We start from the raw sequence: 19,003 nt of genomic DNA, 5'->3' as shown, positions 1-19,003 counted from the left end.
CAGAATAATTTTTTGAGAAAGAAAGCAATAGGAACATAGATGAAACTGGCCAACCTTTAGCCATCAATGAAGGGTGGAGGGGAATGACAAAGTGGGTGTGGAAACGATTCCTCAACTTTGGGGAGTTCTAGGGGATTCTTTTTAAAGAAAGGAGGATATGGTTGTAGAGTCGCTAATTGATATTTCAAAAGGCAAGAAAAGGCAAGAAGAGTTAGAGGAGATGAAAGGGGGGTGGGATACTAGGTTGGCCAAACCATGTGGAGGAAGAGGTAAAATTATAGTGTACGAAAGGAGATATGGGTGACTATGAGGAGAATGATGGAAGTGGAAAGGGGATACTGTTGTAAGGATATATAAGCTATTGATATATAAAGATATTTTTTGTAAGGGGGTTGGGTGATAGAAACAAAAAGGGCCATCATCCAAGTAGGTGTTAGAAAATGGGAGGTGAATCTACTACACTTTCAAGAAACTACATTAATGGAGCTCATGACAAATGCAATAATGAGATATGTGTGTGTGTGTTTGTGGGGATGATGGTTAAGTACAACACATTAATGTCTAATAATATTGAGTGAGGGAAGTGCTTTATTATTATGGAATAAGAGCAAATGGAAAGCTCGAGTGGTGTAACTTAAGTGACCTTGTTATTTCCTATACCATTCAATTTGGTGATGGAAGTTTGAAATAAGATGATTGATGACACTGTGATAGGAGGTTATTTGAAGATTTTTTCAGTTTAACATACTAGTGCATATGTGATGAAGATATTTTCTTGTTGTTTTCCTTGAATCAGACCTTCATATAATTCAAAGTAGTGTCAAAGTTGAAGATCAACACTAAAAATTAAGATCATTTCAGTGGACGAGGTGGACATGTTGACCACCTCATACAAGTTCTCAATTGCAGGTGGACAAGCTCGTGAGGCTTGGGGTAAGGGGTCCATTATTTTCTCTGTTGTACAATTTGATGATGGAAGTCTTAAGTAGGATGATAGATGAAGTTGTGACGGGAGGTTAGAGTTTCTCAGCCTTGATTAGTGAACATAGTTGCGTAATGGACTGATGGTCACACACCTATTATTTGCTGATGACATACCAGTGTATATCTAATGGGGATATATGTTAAGATATTTTCTAGTTGAGTTCCTTGAAATAGACCTTCATATAATTCCAAGTAGTGTTAAAGCTCACGATCAACACTTAAAAAGTGATATCATTTTCGTGGATGAGGTGGACAATGTTGAACACCTAGCACAAGTGCAATTGTACGTATAAAACTCTCCTTACCATATACCTAGGATCTAAGTTGCACGGACTCTTCACTTTCGATGCCGCACCCGTGTCGAATTCTCCAAAATTACACTACTTTTGACGAATCCGACACGCACCCCTTGACATTTTAGAAGAGTCCGAGCAAAATAGCCTAGGATTGCCATTGGGTGTTTCAAATTAGGGCAAGTTGTGTGAGATTCAGTAACTAAAAGATTTGAAAGGTGACTAGTAGGGTGACAAAAGAGACATTCATCAAAAGGGGGAAGGAAGCACTAGTCAAGAGCACAATATCAAGCATACCCACATATTACATATTTCTTTGCAGGCTCCATTTAGTATAGGGAAGTTGTAATGGCTTCAAAAGAATTTCTAATGGGACTCAACAGAAGGTACTCATCATTTTACCTAGTTAGTTGGGAGACCATAACCTCTTTGAGAGAGTAAGGAGATCCTGCAGTGACTGACTTTAGAGTTTCCAACAAGACACAGTTTCATAAATGGATAGGGTTATTTTTGAGGACCAGATATTATAGAAGGAGGTAATCAGAAGGAAATATGCTATTGTGGAAGGGGATGGAGGACTGGAAACATTAAATTGTCGTATGGATGCTATCCTTGGTGGAACAACCTAAAGGAATGAGAAGACTTCAGTAGCGTCGTTACATATATGGTAAGGGTGGTAGCAAAGTTAGCTTTTAAGGTCACTAGGGTTGTGAATGGACTGAACATGTTAAGGAGCCTCCCCAACTCATAGAATCTTGAGCCAAAATGAGATGACAGCGCAACAGATTTGAATGGCACAGGATAGGATAGTTCACTGGAACTTGAGATTTAAGAGGAATTTATAAGAATAAGAGATTGACGGATTTCAAACATTGGGAGAAATACTCTAGAAATAGAGCATTCATTCACTAGCTATCATGGAGGGGGAGGGTAAGAACTAAGAAGTGATGGTGCGTTCTTTGTAAAGTCATGCCACCACAAGCTTTTGTTGAAGGATGATTCAGTATTCCTATGGTGCATAGAAAGGTGTGCTTTTAGTCTTGTTAGCAGCAATGGAGTAATTCTGTCAACTGAGAACACATGTTACATGAGGAAGAGAATTATTACATGTGTTAGCCGGTGTTCTATTGATGGTTACACAAGCGACGATGTGGATCAACTAATGCTTGCATTAAGTTTTGCTGTTCATGACACCCCTTGTTGGTTTCTTTGTGCACCAGGCCACCTTGCCCAGGTGTCCGCATGTTTGCAATGGGTTATATCGAATTGGTTTGGAGTGCAACCGGTGATGCTTGGTTCCGTAAAGGACATGTTACATATTTGGGTTTTTATTAGAAAGAAGAGAAGTCGAAGAGTATAGAATGTTGCCGCCTTAGTCATCACGTGGGAGTTGTGGAAAGAGAGAAATATGAACTGTTGAGGGGGTACGAAATAATTTGCTATTTAAGAAATTGCCAATTGTTTTTAGTTAGTCTCTGGTGCACCTAGGAGGTTCCTTTTGTATAAAAGTTTGTCATTTTTTTAAAGAATTATACTCTTGTGTAGGTTCTTCTCCTTTTGATACACTGCTTATATATAGGAGTTAACTCACATTGATGATATTATGTACCTTATTAAAAAAAGATTAAATATATATTTTTCAAAGTATCTCTAGTTTAGTTTAATTTGTTTGTATTTTAATATCAAATAGAGGACTTTTATAGTCATTGAATGCAGGTTTTGTTTGCACCTCCTAACTTACATTCTGTTCTGTAAAGGGCAATATCAGGTAATGTCAAACGAAGAAGAGTCTCTCTACGATTCAAGAATATTTATTACTGTTATCCTTGAGTAAACCAGTCAGATTATCCTCTCACCTGTATTAGGAGATTAAAACAAAATAGACATGATAGCTACTTCTTCAGTACCAATATTTGAGGGTAATTATGTTGTTTTCTGACAATCAGTTGTGGTGCATTTGAAGTCACATTAAATGTGTTCATTTCCTGTTGCCGGTTACAGGACAGTTCTAGTTGGTTCAGAGATCTACTTTGACAGAAACAACTCAATACGCACGTTGAAGGTTTGTTGGCACCCTTACAGTGACAACCATCTTGGAATTCTCTCTTCTGATTCGGTTTTCAGGTACTTATTTCTTCATTGAAAATTTAATCTAGGATTTTTGATGATACAGTTCTCAAGTGATGTATGTTGAAAACCTGAAAAGAGTTGCTCAATCTGTGTTTTTTAGACATTTTAATAAGACTAGTCTCTCGACATGTGTGTTGCACGTGGTTCCGGAGTCGTGTAGTCAAGTTGATAGTATATTGCCTGACATTGGAGTATATAGTTTTTGTTAAATTATATCACTATTATTCAGTTAAAAATTATACACAAACGAATGAAGTGAGCAGTTTCTGGAATGATCAGTGTTGATCGTTGAATGGTGTCTTGTTTGCCGATGTCAAGATAATTACATATAGTCTGAACCTATAAAGATACAATCAAAGTTTAATTAGATCATGTAATTGCTTTTACCTATTTAGCTTTTATGGGGTACACTCATGTAATTAACCGTATCTCACCTAATGCTTTCTTCTAGATGATATTCCAGGTGTATGTTCCTTTCACTCGTTTCGGTTGCTCTGTCATAACAAAAACTCTTGTTATCGACATTGAAATTCCTCTTGGAAGCGCAACATAAAGTTGACAATGTGAGAAAGCATGTTGCGGTAGATATAATTTGGTTATAAGAGAATAGAAGGATTTCACCAACTTGAAAATTATAGGAGTAGATGGAATTCTAAACTAAATGAAGATTTGCTTGTTTAAATTGTTGGATACTGAACAAGAAAAAAACCCCATGCCTTTCTCTTTTAGAAAATACTATGTGCATTTCTTTAATCTTTTTCGGGAGGCAATTAGTACACAAGAAAGTGCATCTTGCAGTACACATGAAAAGGAATTTATAAACAATAACAGAAAAGAGATATGGTGTTATATATCACCGGGACATGGTGTTCTAGTGGAAGGTTTTGTTTGGTGCATAGTGCTATATGGTTGTTGAGCTCTCAATATATATGCCACTTCCACATGGGGAAATAATTGTGGCGTAGAACTCTTCATGGCAAACATGTCATTCAATTGGCTTATTAAACTAGATTAATTGTCCATGATATGCTTCTTTTGGCGAACATTTTAACGTGCACCCAAAATGGAAAGGACAGAACGAACTGAAACCTCTTTCTGTTAGTTCAAACCCTCAAATGACAATGATATATCTCTAAAATAAACAGTTCCCTAAGTTGTACAGGTAGGTTTTCTAAAACAAAAGACTTATGGAGAACAGCATGCTGCTTTTGGTCTGCTACATGAGTCTATTTGTGGCCATCTGAAAGCTCTCTAAAATTTCTAAGTGAGATGCAATACTTCATTATATTTCTTTCAAGAAGCTAATCCTTTTGGACTTGATGAGCCGAAAAATAGTAGGAGTATCAACAAATACCAAAGAGGACAAAACCTTGTTGCTCATTAAGACAAATTGACGATGCTCTTTTCATTTGCAGTAATGCATGTTGATAGAGGTTATAACTCGGACAACTTGGATCCATTTAAATGTGGAGCCCAAATGTTGGGTTCAGTAGAACCATGCTATTGCATAGAACGACACTGTTAGAATCCTAGGAATATTCCATAGCATATGTGTAAATATAGTAGGTAGCTTGATTTACTCCTAGATTTACTCTAACTTGATTCGATATTGATTTGTATTGATAATGTATTAATTTCCTTTAGGACCACTTTTCAGAGTTCTTTTGTACTCTGAAATATAATGAAAGTGGTAGGTACATCAGCTTCATAGCCATTCAAGGGGGAAGTAAATCTATTATTATTACACCAGAGAGTCCTAATAAAGAGGATTGGGGAAATATAGCCCATAAATTTACTAACTTTATCAATGATACAAACAGAGTGAAGAACCCTATTCCTGGCAGAAATAGACAAACAGAAATCTCGTACAAGGAGGCTTTCAAAAACAACAGATGGATGATAGAGGAGACCAAAACAGCACACATAACAGCAAGAAACAACAAAATATCAGTAATTGGAGGTTCAACAAGGACAGAATCAGATCTGTTGAGCCGATGCCTAGTTGGAAAATTTCAGATGTCGCCAAAAGAGACGCCAACTTTGAATGATGTGAGGAATGGGCATGTAACACATGGAAGTCAACTTTTGGAGTTAATGTCTTCAGCATGAATGACTCCCAGTATCTCTTTGAATTCCCGACGAGGAAAGCTGCAGAACATGTCATGACGGGAGAATGGACTTGGCAAAAGAAAAAACTGGATCTCCAATGGTGGAATCCTACCATCGGATGTTGGCCAGAGGAGATCAACAGGGATTGGGTCTGGGTTAGATTGTTGGGTTTACCTTTGAATCTCTGGTCACAGAAGATATTTGAAGAGATAGGTGACCATTGTGGTGGATTCATTGAAACAGAGGAGGAGAGGAGGAGACAACTCTGAGAAATCATCTTCACTGGGCTCGAATCAAAGTGAAGGGGGATGAAAAGGAGATTCCTAAAGAGGTTGAAGTGGAAACTGAATGCCTTATCTATACAATTCCGGTGTGGGTGGAATCAGATGGAAGAAGAAGTGAGGGGCCTTTGAATTATCCACTGGATAATAGTACAGTGCCAACTTTTTTTGATAGAGACATGAGGGCTGACACCTGGGTGAAATTGAAAAGGCATGTGGGCACGTCAGTCGATGGGGGAAAGACTAGGTCAAAGGCACATGGGTGCCAAGTTTCAGGGAAGGGCCTCTTAAAGGTAATCTTGGACCTTTTACTCAGCTGCAAAACTTGGGCCCAATTTTAAGCCCAACAAAAGCAGAATCAATAATTCAGAGATTTCCCAATTTCTCTGAGAATGAAGCCCAAACTATAGACCCAGTCACAATTGAAATCCAAGCAAACACACTTAGAGAAAGAAGAACGATATCGCACTTTCAGTCATCTGCAATAACTCATGTCGTGAAGAACACAGTGAGGTACGAGGGTGAGGAAGAACATGCAGAGACACAAGAAGATCAATTCAACATTTGTATGACTAATACAACGGTGGTGGGGAATAAATCAACTGAAATCGTACATTTAAAGGAAAGCTTATCACTGGAAGAAGTTGGGCAGGAAGACAAAGAGGAATCTAAGGCCTTGCAACTGAAGGAACATGATGAAGCAGCAAATTGCATCGAAGAAGATGTAATTCCTTTGAAAATGCAATTACCAGTTGAGGAGGTTGTTCAAGACACCACACTTCATAATGGATTCAACAACACATCATCAAACTAAGCGCTGAATTGGGTGTAGATTCTTAAAGGGTGCGATGAGAAGGCCAAAAAATTATTTATGAAGATAGACAACAACAATCGGATGAACTCAAGTGGCAAAAGGTGGAGGATTTGTGGCTTAGGTCGCAGGTTCAAGCCCCACACCATGCAAAGCGAAGCCCGGTATTTAAGTGGAGAAGGGTAGAGGGGCGGGCCCATTATCCACCGAGTTTAGAAGGCTGTGATTGGTCCAAAGGGCGGGTCACAGACGGATTTCTCGGTTATAAAGCCAAAAAATTATTTATGAAGATTGACAACAACAATCGGATGAACAAGGGGGAGTAAACCATTTAAAAAAGAAGGGGGTGAATGAACTGAAAGGATTAGAGCTTGATGCCAAATTTTGTAGTTATGGCTCAAGAAGTAGGGGGGGATACCTGGCAATAAAAGATCAATGAAGTTGGAAAGAGTGCCTTGGAATGTTAGGGGGCTAAACTGTGGCAGAAAGAGGAGGCTAATCAGAAAGATTCTACATACATGGAAAGCTGATGTAGTGTGTCTACGGGAAACAAAACTAACAGGGGATATCACAAAGATATGGAAGGAAGTTTGGACAGACCAGTTGCGGAAGATACTCATTTATCTGTGGAGGACTAAGTGGGCGAGGCCAGGGAACATAAAGGGATTGCTAAAATACTGGAACAAGGATGGCAATGCAGCCAAAGAGGAAGGAAGATGGAAGACTGTCCTTGCATGCACTTCGTGGACAGTGTGGAAAGAAAGAAATAGGAGATGTTTTGAAGACAAGCAGAGCATCTTCCAGGAGTTCAGAATGAATTGTTTAGCTTTGTTTTATTTTTGGTGTAGACATAAATTAATAGCTCAAACAGAAGATATTTTTGACGTTTTAGACTATTCATAGGAACAACAAATAGATGTTCAAGATGTAAGTTGTAATACTTTAGAAGGGGGACTACATCTTTTGATGTAGTGTACCGATGGATATATAGACTAATTGTTACCATTCTCAAAAAAAGATTTCCTTTCCTTTTGAGGACATGTATACTTAGCTATTTAAACCCCAATAGCTTGTGGGAATAATCAAGTTGAGTTCTCTCTCAAACTCTTGTCTTCTCACATGGCATCAGAGCTTTTTGTGGTGTTTTTCAGCCACTTTTCTGGCAGATATTTTTTTCCAGCAACTTTTTCCGGCAAGACAGCAAGCAGTTCTCCAGTTTTCCAGTTTTCCAGATCTGTTCTTCAGGTTTTCCCCCAGAATTTACTTTATTTTTGAACACTTATAGATCTGTTTTTCATGTCTCTCGGATCCGATATGTTTAGCACTAAATCTGTGAGTTTCACCAACCCACCACAAAACCTTTGACAGGGTAGTGCAAACTATTTATCTTGGTCCTCCTCTGTTCAATTATGGTGCAAGGGACAAGGTGTTCATGATCATTTGGTTAAACAGGCCAAGGATATTACTGAAAATGATAGGGGTGAATGGGAGAAAATTGATGCTCAATTGTGTAGTCTGTTATGGAAATCTATTGATTCAAAGTTGATACCATTTTTCGACCATTCCAAACTTGCTTCTTAGTTTGGCAAAAGGCTCGTGGGCTATACACAAATGACATATCCCGCTTTTATAATGTGATTTCTCGGTTGACTAACCTTAAAAAGCAGGACTCGGATATGTCAACTTATCTTGGACAGGTTTAAGTGGTTATGGAATAATTAAATGAGTTAATGCCCGCTACTCCAAATGTTGAAAAGCAATTAGAGCAGCGTCAGAAGATGTTTCTAGTTGTTACACTTGCTGGACTTCCATTTGATCTTGATTTAGTGCGAGATCAAATTTTGGCTTAACTCTATTGTTCCCGTTGTGGATGACATGTTTGCTCCATTGTTACGACTAGTAGCACCACCTACGTCATCTAGTCATCTAGTACCACCTGCACATTCTTCTGTCCTAGCATCTCAAACTACATTACAGATCGGAAATCGGCATGGAGGCCGGCATGGGAAACAACAACCAAGATGTGGTTATTGTAACAAATTGGGTCATACCCGTGATGTGTGCTACTCTCTACATGGTGAACCAAAGAATGCTCATGTTGCTCAAACTGAATACACTGGTAATCCTACCAATCAATTGTTCTCTTTGTCCGAGGTAGAATACAATGACTTTCTTCAGTATCAGGCGAGTAAGCAAACATCTTCATCAATAGCTTCCGTTGCCCAAATTGGTAATCTTGTTAATCCTGTTGCTTGTATCTCACAGTCCACCACACTTGGCCCTTGGGTTATGGATACCTGACCACATTTCTGTAACAAATCTTTATTGTCTAATAATACTTACTTTCAGTCCCTTCCCATCGTTACATTAGCTAATGGTTCTCAGACCATGGCAGCCAGAGTCGGTCAAGCCAATCCCTTACCTTTCTTGGCTCTAAATAATGTTCTTTTTGTCCCTGGTTGTCCCTTTAGCCTCTAGTCAATAAGTCGTTTGGCTAAGGCTTTAAATTATTTCGTCTCATTACAAGAAGGATGATTGGCGAAGGGGATGGGTCAGATGAACTTTATTATCTCAATTCTCACAAATCCACTACAGTTTATTCAATCTCAGACTCTATTGATTTATCCCACAGATGATTGGGACACCCTAGTTTATCCAAACTCCAAAAGATGGTACCTAGCTTGTCCAAATTGTCTAAGTTAGATTGTGAGTCATGTCTATTGGGGAAGCACTCGAGCTACTTTTCCACGTAGTCCTAATAATCGTGCAAAGTCTCCTTTACATTTAGTCATTATGATATTTGGGGTCCTAGTAGAATTAATTCTACATTGGGTTTTAAGTATTTTGTTACTTCCATTGATGATTGCTCAAGGTGCATTTGGATGTTCTTAATGAAAGATCGTTTTGAAATATTTTCCATATTTCAAACTTTCTGTGCTGAAATAAAAAACTAGTTTGGTGTTTCTATTTGCATTTTTTGTAGTGATAATGCACGTGAATACTTATCATCTCAATTTAAACAATTTATGTCTTCCCATGGAATTCTTCATCAGACGTCCTGTCCTTACATTGCACAACAAAATGGGATTGCAGAGAGAAAAAATAGGCATATTGTTGAGACTGCACACACTCTTTTCATACAAGCAAATGTTCCATTGTGATTTTGGGGGGGACACAGTGCTCACCTCTTGTTATCTGATTAACCGTATGCCTTCCTATGCTATTCATAATAAGGTACCACACTCTGTTTTGTTTCCCAAGTCAACCTTATTCACTCTTCCCCATGCGTCTTTGGGAGCACATGCTTTGTCCATATACTCCAAGAAAAGACAAATTCACTCCCCGTGCTCTTAAATGTGTCTTTCTCGGTCAAAGGGTACACAAGGGATATCGATGCTTCTCAGCTGACCTCCAGCAATACCTTTGTTAGCTGATGTTACTTTTTTTAAGGTCAGATCTACTTTACATCCTCTTCTACTGAACAATTAGACATTTCTGAGGTTCTACCAGTTCCATCTTTTGGTGATCCCGCCATAGTTTATCTTTCCACATCATCTCCTTTGACTCCATCTTCCTCTTTGGCACCTCCACCACTATTAACCTATCATCGTTGTCCGCGTCGAGATGATTCACGCCCTCCTCCTAAATCCTTGCCGGCTGAGAACTTGTCTACATAGAGTTCTTCCATCGCCATTCGAAAAAGTAATCACTCTACTCGTAACCCTAATCCTATCTATACTTGTTTGAGCTATCATCGTTTGTCACTGATCCATTCTGCCTTTGTATCATCACTATCATCTGTGTCTATTCGTAAGACTACATGTGAAGCTCTTTCTCATCCACAACAAGCTATGATTGAAGAGATGTCTGCCTTACACTCTAGTGGTACTTGGGAGCTTGTTCCTCTACCTCTAGATAAATCTACATTTGCTTATCGGTGGGTATATACAGTGAAGGTTGGCCCCAATGGACAGATTGATTGCCGGAAAGCTCAACTAGTGGCCAAGGGTTATACACAGATTTTTGGTCATGACTATAGTGATATTTTCTCTCATGTGGCCAAGATTGCTTCTGTTCGTCTCTTTTTATCCATGGCTGCAGTTCGTCATTGACCTCTCTACCAGTTGGATGTTAAAAATGCCTTTCTTCATGGAGATCTCTAAGATGAGGTATATATGGAGCAACCACCTGGTTTTGTTGCTCAGGGGGAGTCTAGCAACATGGTGTGCAGACTACGACGACCACTTTATGGCCTGAAGCAGTCTCCTCGAGCATGGTTCGAGAAGTTTAGCATGGTTATTTAGGAGTTTGGCATGGTACGAAGTGAAGCTGATCATTCTGTTTTTTATTGTCACTCTGCTCCAGGTTTGTGCATGTATTTGGTAGCGTATGTTGATGACATAGTTATCACAAGCAATGATGATGAGGGAATTACCAAATTGAAACATCACCTTTTCCAGCTCTTTCAGACTGTTGATTGAGGTAGTTCTTGGGCATTGAGGTTGCTCAATCCAAATCAAGAATTGCCATTTCACAAGGGAAGTATGCACGCGATATTCTTGAAGAGACAGGGATGACTGATTGCAGGCCTATTGATTCTCCAATGGATTCAAATGTTAAGCTCCTACCAAGTAGGGGGAGCCTCTTAGTGATCCAGGAAGATATAGAAGGCTGGTAGGAAAGTTGAATATCTCATAGTGACTCAACCTGCTATTACCTTCCCGGTTAGTGTCGTCAGTCCGTTCTTGAATTCTCCTTGTGATAGTCATTGGAGTGCAATTATTTGCATTATTCGATACATAAAATCTGCTCCAGGGAAAGGACTTCTTTACGAAGGCCGAGGACATGGGAAAGTTGTTGGATATTCAGATGCATATTGGGCAGGGTCACCCTCTGACAGATGATCCACTTATGGATATTGTGTTCTAGTTGGAGAAAATTTGGTGTCTTGAAAAAGTAAGAAACAAAATGTGGTTGCTAGATCTAGTGTAGAAGTAGAATATCAGGCTATGGCAGTGGCAACATGTGAACTCATATAGATCAAGCAACTACTGAAGGAGTTGAAACTTGGAGATACCAAAGGAATGGAACTTGTGTGCGATAATCAAGCTGCACTTCACATCGCATCGAATCCAGTATTTCACGAGAGGATCAAACACATAGAGATTGATTGTCATTTTGTTAGAGAAAAGGTACTTTCAGGAGACATAGCCACAAGGTTCGTGCAGTCAAGTTTTCAGTTTGCAGACATATTCACCAAGTCCCTAGCTGGTTCCAAAACAAGTTATATATGTAACAAGCTTGGTACATATAATTTGTATGCACCAGCTTGAGGGGAATGCTAGAATCCTAGGAATATTCTACCTGTGTAAATATAGTAGGTAGCTTGATTTACTCCTAGATTTACTGTTGCGTCCAAAAGCACACGCAAGTGCACGTGGTCACTCAAGTAGTACATCGACTCTTTCGAGCCGGATTATTGAACCCAAAGGACTTCAAATCAACAAATAACAACTTTATTATGTCTAAAATAAATTTACTTATGCGACAGACAATTTTAGAAATTTGTTTATATATCTACTAAGTTGAACAATCTCAAATATTAATTTTAATTACTACAATCAAACAGTTTCACACAAGAGAATTTCACAATTTGGGAAAGTATTCCAGGGTTGTAGCATAAACCGACTTCCGACATAATATTAATTTATCCTAGCATTCGACAGGTTAACCTCATTATGGATTTGCAAGGTTCATTTTACGATCATGGTCTCCCGACCTCTAATCGCCTACCACCATCGACAGCCTAACTACATCGTTGAGCGGGGATAGGCACGAATCAATAGCGGAGCATTAAGCTATCATCTTGCATATTAATCAAGCGCGGTATATAGGTATAAGAATATCCTTATACGAAACACTCTAAACTTTACTCTAGAATGAACACGCTTCTCACATTCTTTGGTCTATCCCTCTATTCATCTTCCGAATTCAAGAGGGGACAATGAGTTTATTTTAATGTTGATCAGTCATTAAAATAGTTAAACAAGAAAGTAAGCATAAATCACAAGAAAACCATCTCATACTAGAAACAAATACTATTATACCATTAATCGTAGCTACAACCCTAGAATAAGGGAATTTAGCTACTCATAGAACAAAATATCATCAAATAATGTTTATGGATCATAAAAAGGTTTACCAAGATGAAGGAGTAGAAGAAAAGCCCTAGAAAGTGTTAGCCAAATCTCCCAAATCGATGTTCTCCCGTCTTTTAAAAACTGGATAATGATAAATAACACAACTAGTCTTTTTATAGTCTGAATTAAAACATGTGACTCAATTCTGGTGTCCAGGTTCGCGATGCGGACCTATTCCCTTGCCTCAATTTGTGCACAAAAGGATCTCCTCCGCGACGCGCTCCTGACGCGCACTCCACTGTTAAGTGGAATTCGGTTTCTGCATGCAAGTTTCAGCTCCGCGACGCTGCTCCCTCCTAGTGTATTTTCCAGGTTCTTGGCCATTCTCCTCTGCAACTTCGTCTTCTATTTTCCGACCTATGTCTAGGTGCCCTTTTTTAGCTCATTCTTCTTTGCTTTTCACCCTGAAACATCTAATCATATTGGTTAGAGGAAACGACATCCAAAGACTCTAAAATTTCAGTTCTGACTAAGAAAGTGCTCTCAAACTTAGCTATATATATGGGATAAATTGGTTATTAGGCGCATAAATACGCCTAAGATCATTTACTCTAGCTTGATTTGATATTGATTTGTATTGATTAGGTATTGATTTCCTTTCCTTTTTAGGACATGTATACTTAGCTATTTAAACCACAATAGCTTGTGGGAATAATCAATCTGAGTTCACTCTCAAACTCTTGTCTTCTCACAGGCACTATCTACACTGTAGCTTCTTTTCCCCTCCCCTTCTCTCTGGGTGTGCATGTCCAAATGATCAATATTTTTGGGGCTTGTAGTTCTCAGCTTGTTGAATAGCTGTGTATCATTTCGTTTGTTTTCCACTGGTGAGACAATTTTTTCCATTTGTTCTCTACGACTTTCTTAATATATCAGTTGCATGTTAAATCACTTGCTGATTGGAGAATTATGTTTTATTTCTACTGATTGACAAATTACATTGTGCTATATTTACTTATGTATTACTCTGTGTTCAGGGTTTTTGATTTGTCTTCGGCCCTTGGCCAGCCAGAGCAGGAGTATTATCTACAGCCCGTGGAGCCTGGCAGTTCGCACAATGCTACAGCAATCTGCCCTGTCGATTTTTCTTTTGGGGGTGATCATATGTGGGACAGGTTCAGTGTAAGTTATATTCTTATTTTTGCAACTGGTAACAGTGTATATGTACATATAAATCATGATCAAAACAGTACATGGGTTGTACTAAAATCATATATTCAAGAGAGCTTACAAATTCTACTGTCCTATGATTAAATTGAATCTAAAACGTCAATCATAGAAGCAGTTCCATTTTAGGATATCTGATTACACCAAAAACGTAGGATGAAGACTGAATTCCGCTTGATTTTCTGCATATTATTCTCCACATTCTTAAAACATCTAGAGTTTCTCTCCTTCCAGATTGTCCACCAGATGCAAGCAGGGACAGTTCTCCATCTACTTCTGTCTTTTGCTTGCACCTACTTCCTGCCAGCTCTTGAGTGCCTCTGAAACTTTACCAGGCATAGTCCAAGATATGCCTTAAGGTTTAAAAATATTCTCCAAATCTGTCCTGTAACATTGCAATGTAGAAATAGAGGATTAACTGTCTCTGCCTTTTCCCCACAGAAGAAACATCTGGAGCATAAATGGTTCCCTCTTCTCATCAAATTGTCCTGTCTAAGGACTGTTTCCTTCGCCAAAACCCACGTAAAACAAGTTACTTTGTGTCGTATTTTAGTTTTCCAAATGAGCTTTCAAGGCCAGTAGTTGATTTGTTGATTGGAATGGTTCATCATTATGTAAAGTTTCCAAGTTAAAAAAAAAGGTTCATCATTCTGTAAGCTGCACTAACTTTGAAGGAACCATTGTTACTGCCCAGCCACCATAACACATCTTGTCCTATCTGAAGCCCACTAACTACTTCAATTGTGCCAAAAAAATTGAGTCATTCTTAGTTTACTCCCTTTGTCCCAATTTATGTGGCACTTTTCGTTTTTCAAGAGTCAAACAGTTTAAGTTTGACCAGGAATTTGCGCATGAAATCTTCAATTTTTTTGAAATGAAATTTATATATTTGTAAACTACGTAAAAAGTACTATAAGTCACAACAATTGATAATTCAAAATAGTTTAAAAGAATCTATGAAAATTTAATGGTCAAAGTTAGACTTGTTTGAATCTCGAAATCCGAAAAGTGTCACATAAAATGGGACGGAGGGAGTAATATTTTACCACCTTTCCGTTTATATCATAGACATAGTGCTTATAAGCTCAGGTATACTGTGGTGATGCCCTGTTGACAAACTTTGGGGACTTGAAAGAATAGACTTCATCAGTGAATCATGATCTTTACACTGTGTGAATATGTTGGATGATAAAAATTAAAAGAAATGGCATGATAACAGTTTATGAATCGTAGCTGCATTGATATGTTTGGTGATAACAATATATGGAACTAGTGTATCACTATATAGAGTAAGCAGATTTAATGTCTATTTTCTAAAATCCATCTCCTGGCAGTGGTGGTTATGATCAAGTGGTTTTACTGTCATTAGCTTTGTATGTGAAAGTTGAGTAATTATATTATTTTATGCAGGTTTTCGTCTCGTTTAGTGATAGCTCAGTTTACATCCTATGTCCTGTTGTTCCATTTGGAAGGTAATTTGCCAGAGATCATAATGCTGCTAATCTTGAGGTTTTGTTAGGAGATGCTTATGAACAGAAATTTAAATATGATGATTGTGAAGTGATATGAATTTTTTTAAGGTCTTTACTTCTATTAGCTGACAAAAAGACAAAATATCTTTTTCCATAATGCTTCTGGCATTTTCTTATTTTTGCTCACTTGTAAACTTGATCAACTTATAGTTTAATTTCCTAATTTTTTGATACTCTCGTGTGTCTATATAAGAGATCTCATAGACTATTACCTTTCCCTAAGAGCAATTATTCCTCCTCCCATGTGTCTCATTTTCATATTCTCCTCAAGTCTTCTAATTTGCATATGTTTCTCCTTATGCCCTATGTTGCTATTTTTGGCCCGTGCAAGTGGCAGGTCGTAATACTTCACTTAATCTCACCAAAGTAGCTGCTTTCTATTGGAACAGTGTGTACAAATGGGAATCTGTACTGGAGTTATATAGTGATGCTCACATGTTTGGTCTGAAATCAGCGAATTCAAAAGCTGTGAAAAACTCAAATTTGGCAATCTCTTGGTTGGGAGCAACATTTCCTGAACTAACTCGGAAAGAAGTTCATGCAGAAAATGCTGCTCTTCTTAGAGCTCAACCTTATGCTTTATTTGATGCTTCAATCTCATTACAGGTACACTTTTAACTTACGGTGCTTATTTTCTTGATTTTGTTTTCATTAATTCTTTTCTTCTTTCTCTTGTTAGACGATGCCACATGTGAATATTCATGAATGTGAACTGTCAGATTGTTGAAAATTGAAATACTGTGCTGCACACTGTCCTTTCTTACAGGGGAAACAAACTATTTGATTTTAACTTTATGTTCACGGAATGAATTCTATTTGTAGAATTTGAGAAAGAAGTGAAGACTTTTATGTCTTTCAATATATATTTTTATGTTCCATGAGAAGGGGTATTTATACAAGCGAATCCTGACTTAATTAAGAAAAGACAATCAATTACAACAAAAGAAAAAAATTGTTCTTTTAATTACACCGGGAAAAGGAAAAATAAAGTCTCCTAAAATCATGCTAATTAACACAATTAACATCTCCTAAGATGGAGCAAAGATGTCGCACGTTCGAACTTGGAAACTTAAGTATTAAAAGTCCTTTTTTTGGGAACTGGTAACTTTAATATTCCTCAGCATTAAGGGCTATGTTGGCCACCTCCAAAAAGTTGTTACAAGAGAAAAGAAAAGACATAAATACTTACAAAGATCCTATAAAATTCAGTAGCTGGATCTCCTATTCTTTACACCAATACAGACGTGATTGCTTTCCACTTAATCTTTTGTATAGTACATTCTTTCCCTTAAAAAAATCTTGAGAAAATAGTCAAATGCCCCCTCAACTTGTTATTGAATTTCCAGCTACACACTTATGCTTTATGGGAGTCCTATTACCCCCCTTAGACTATTTTAAAACGGAATAATTACACCCTTAGATGCTGACATGGCACAGAGAGTGTCCTCACTCTCTTGGAGGCATGTGGAAGTCAAAAGAATTGATAAAAAATATTTTAATAACATTTTAATTTGACTTTTTGTTAAATATTTTTTTTTACTTTTCTCTTTAAGTTTTTTGTTTCTTTTTCTTTTTTTTCTCCTCTCTTTCTCGTTACTCGACATTCACCCCACCACCATTTCCTCCACCTTGAACCACCATCACTACACTAACCACATCTTTTTTTATCCATCTTCAAATATTTTCTTTACAATTTGCTTCAAAGAGTAGAGACCAAAATAAAAAAAACAGAAGAAGAAATATTGGACTCAAAACAAAAAAAAAGAATAGATTTATTAAACACCTTCCATCAGAAAAATTCATTCTATTACTGGATTTTTTTTTTGATTAACGGAGAAATCCATTCAGTTAAAACAATTATGACTGTAAAATAATTTTTTTCGATCATGGATTTCATACAGCAAACTAAACATGAGTTTTGGGTATATGATCTGGGTCATCATCCATCTTTTTTTCATTTTTATCAATCTCAAATTAGTTCAAAATATCAACTCCATTATTCTACCTTCTCATCGATTTTGGGTCAGTAGCATACATCAATTATCAGATCTTATCTTCAATCTCTATTTTTGTTTGGTGAAGACCCAAGAATTTAACCATTGACAACCCGTAATAAAATATTACAAATTTGGTGTCATGGAGACAAAGAAATAACAAAATAAAAAAATTCAAAAGAGATGAGTAATCAAGCTCGTCAAGGTGCCTGAAGGATGCTATAAGGTGATGAAAAAATGATAATAAAAATAGCTTCGATTTTTTTTCGTGGGTGACTGCTTTGGAAGAAGGGAATGGAAAACAAAAGGGAAAAGAAGAAGAACGATAAAAAGAATAAAGATCTTTTTGTAATTAATCAAAAAGGGGATAAAGAGAGAAAAATAAATATAAATAATAAAAAATGACAGCTGGCAGCAAGTGCGCATCACTACATGTTGAGAATGTGGTTGTCTAGTTTTAGGGTTGTATGTATCTAGTTTTTAAAAAATCCAGTGGGGTAATAGGACCCCCCGCAAAGTATAAGTGTAGTTGAGAATTCGATAATAGGTAAGGGAGGCATTTCTCTATTTTCTCATCCTTGTGGTGTCCCCATACCAATCTGTCTGGTTCCAGATTAGTATCAGGTAATCCACCATTCTGTTTCAACAATTTTCCACCACCTCAGCAATTTCCCAATCATTTAGCAGTCTTCTAAAGACAAGATTCCATCCCTGTGGAGACCGTCTCCTCTATTCTCTTGTCAGGATTGGAACAGATTGAGAGGAGTCTAAAGAATAGGTTCTTTAAGATCTCTTGTCCACACCAATCATCTATCCAAAACTTGATCTTGTCCCACCTGCCCACTGCAAGCTTTGTGTTGTTCTTGAGGTCCATCCAATAATTTCTGATGATCCTCCACACCTGATCTCCATATGTATCACTCCCTTCATTAGTGCACCAGTGACCTTCTTGCCCATACTTGTGGTGAATTACCTCCTTCCATAGAGCCTGGTCCTCCTGATCATACCTCTAGACCTATCTTGATAGCAGACTCTTGTTCTGCAGTTTTAAGAGTCTCACTCCCAAGCCTCCATTTTTCTGCTTTGTTGAACTACAATCCATTTTACCAAGTTAAACCCCTTCTCAAGGCATCCAGTACTTTGACCACCTTTCCAGCTATAGAGAACAAAGACATCACATAAGTTGGCATAGAATCTAGTACTGAGTTAATCAGAATGACTCTTTCCTCTTAGAGAGAGAAATTGAGATTTCCATTTCCAAATGGCCTGTTTTTTCTCAGACTTCTCAATTATGCCATCCCAGATTTTTATTGCTTTGTGTTTGGATCCCCAGGGCATGCCTGAATAGATTGTTGGCAAATCTTCTACTTTGCACTTCAAAATATTTGCAAGAACTTCAATCTGCTGCACCCTTCTTGACTGGGAATATGCTTCTCTTCCTCCAATTAACTTTGAGAACCCGAGCAGGCTTAAAAAAGACGGTAAACAATAGTGAAATTGAA

The 19,003-nt window shown here is 37.8% G+C and overlaps 1 pseudogene; it reads left to right on the top strand.

Annotated features, from left to right (window-relative positions):
* LOC102596323 (nuclear pore complex protein NUP88-like) overlaps positions 1-19,003 on the top strand; it is a 34,581-nt pseudogene that overhangs the window by 6,079 nt on the left and 9,499 nt on the right.

This window comes from Solanum tuberosum, unplaced genomic scaffold, assembly GCF_000226075.1.
Source record: "Solanum tuberosum cultivar DM 1-3 516 R44 unplaced genomic scaffold, SolTub_3.0 scf00094, whole genome shotgun sequence".
NCBI lineage: Eukaryota > Viridiplantae > Streptophyta > Magnoliopsida > Solanales > Solanaceae > Solanum > Solanum tuberosum.
This window is presented reverse-complemented; position numbering and strand designations above follow the sequence as displayed.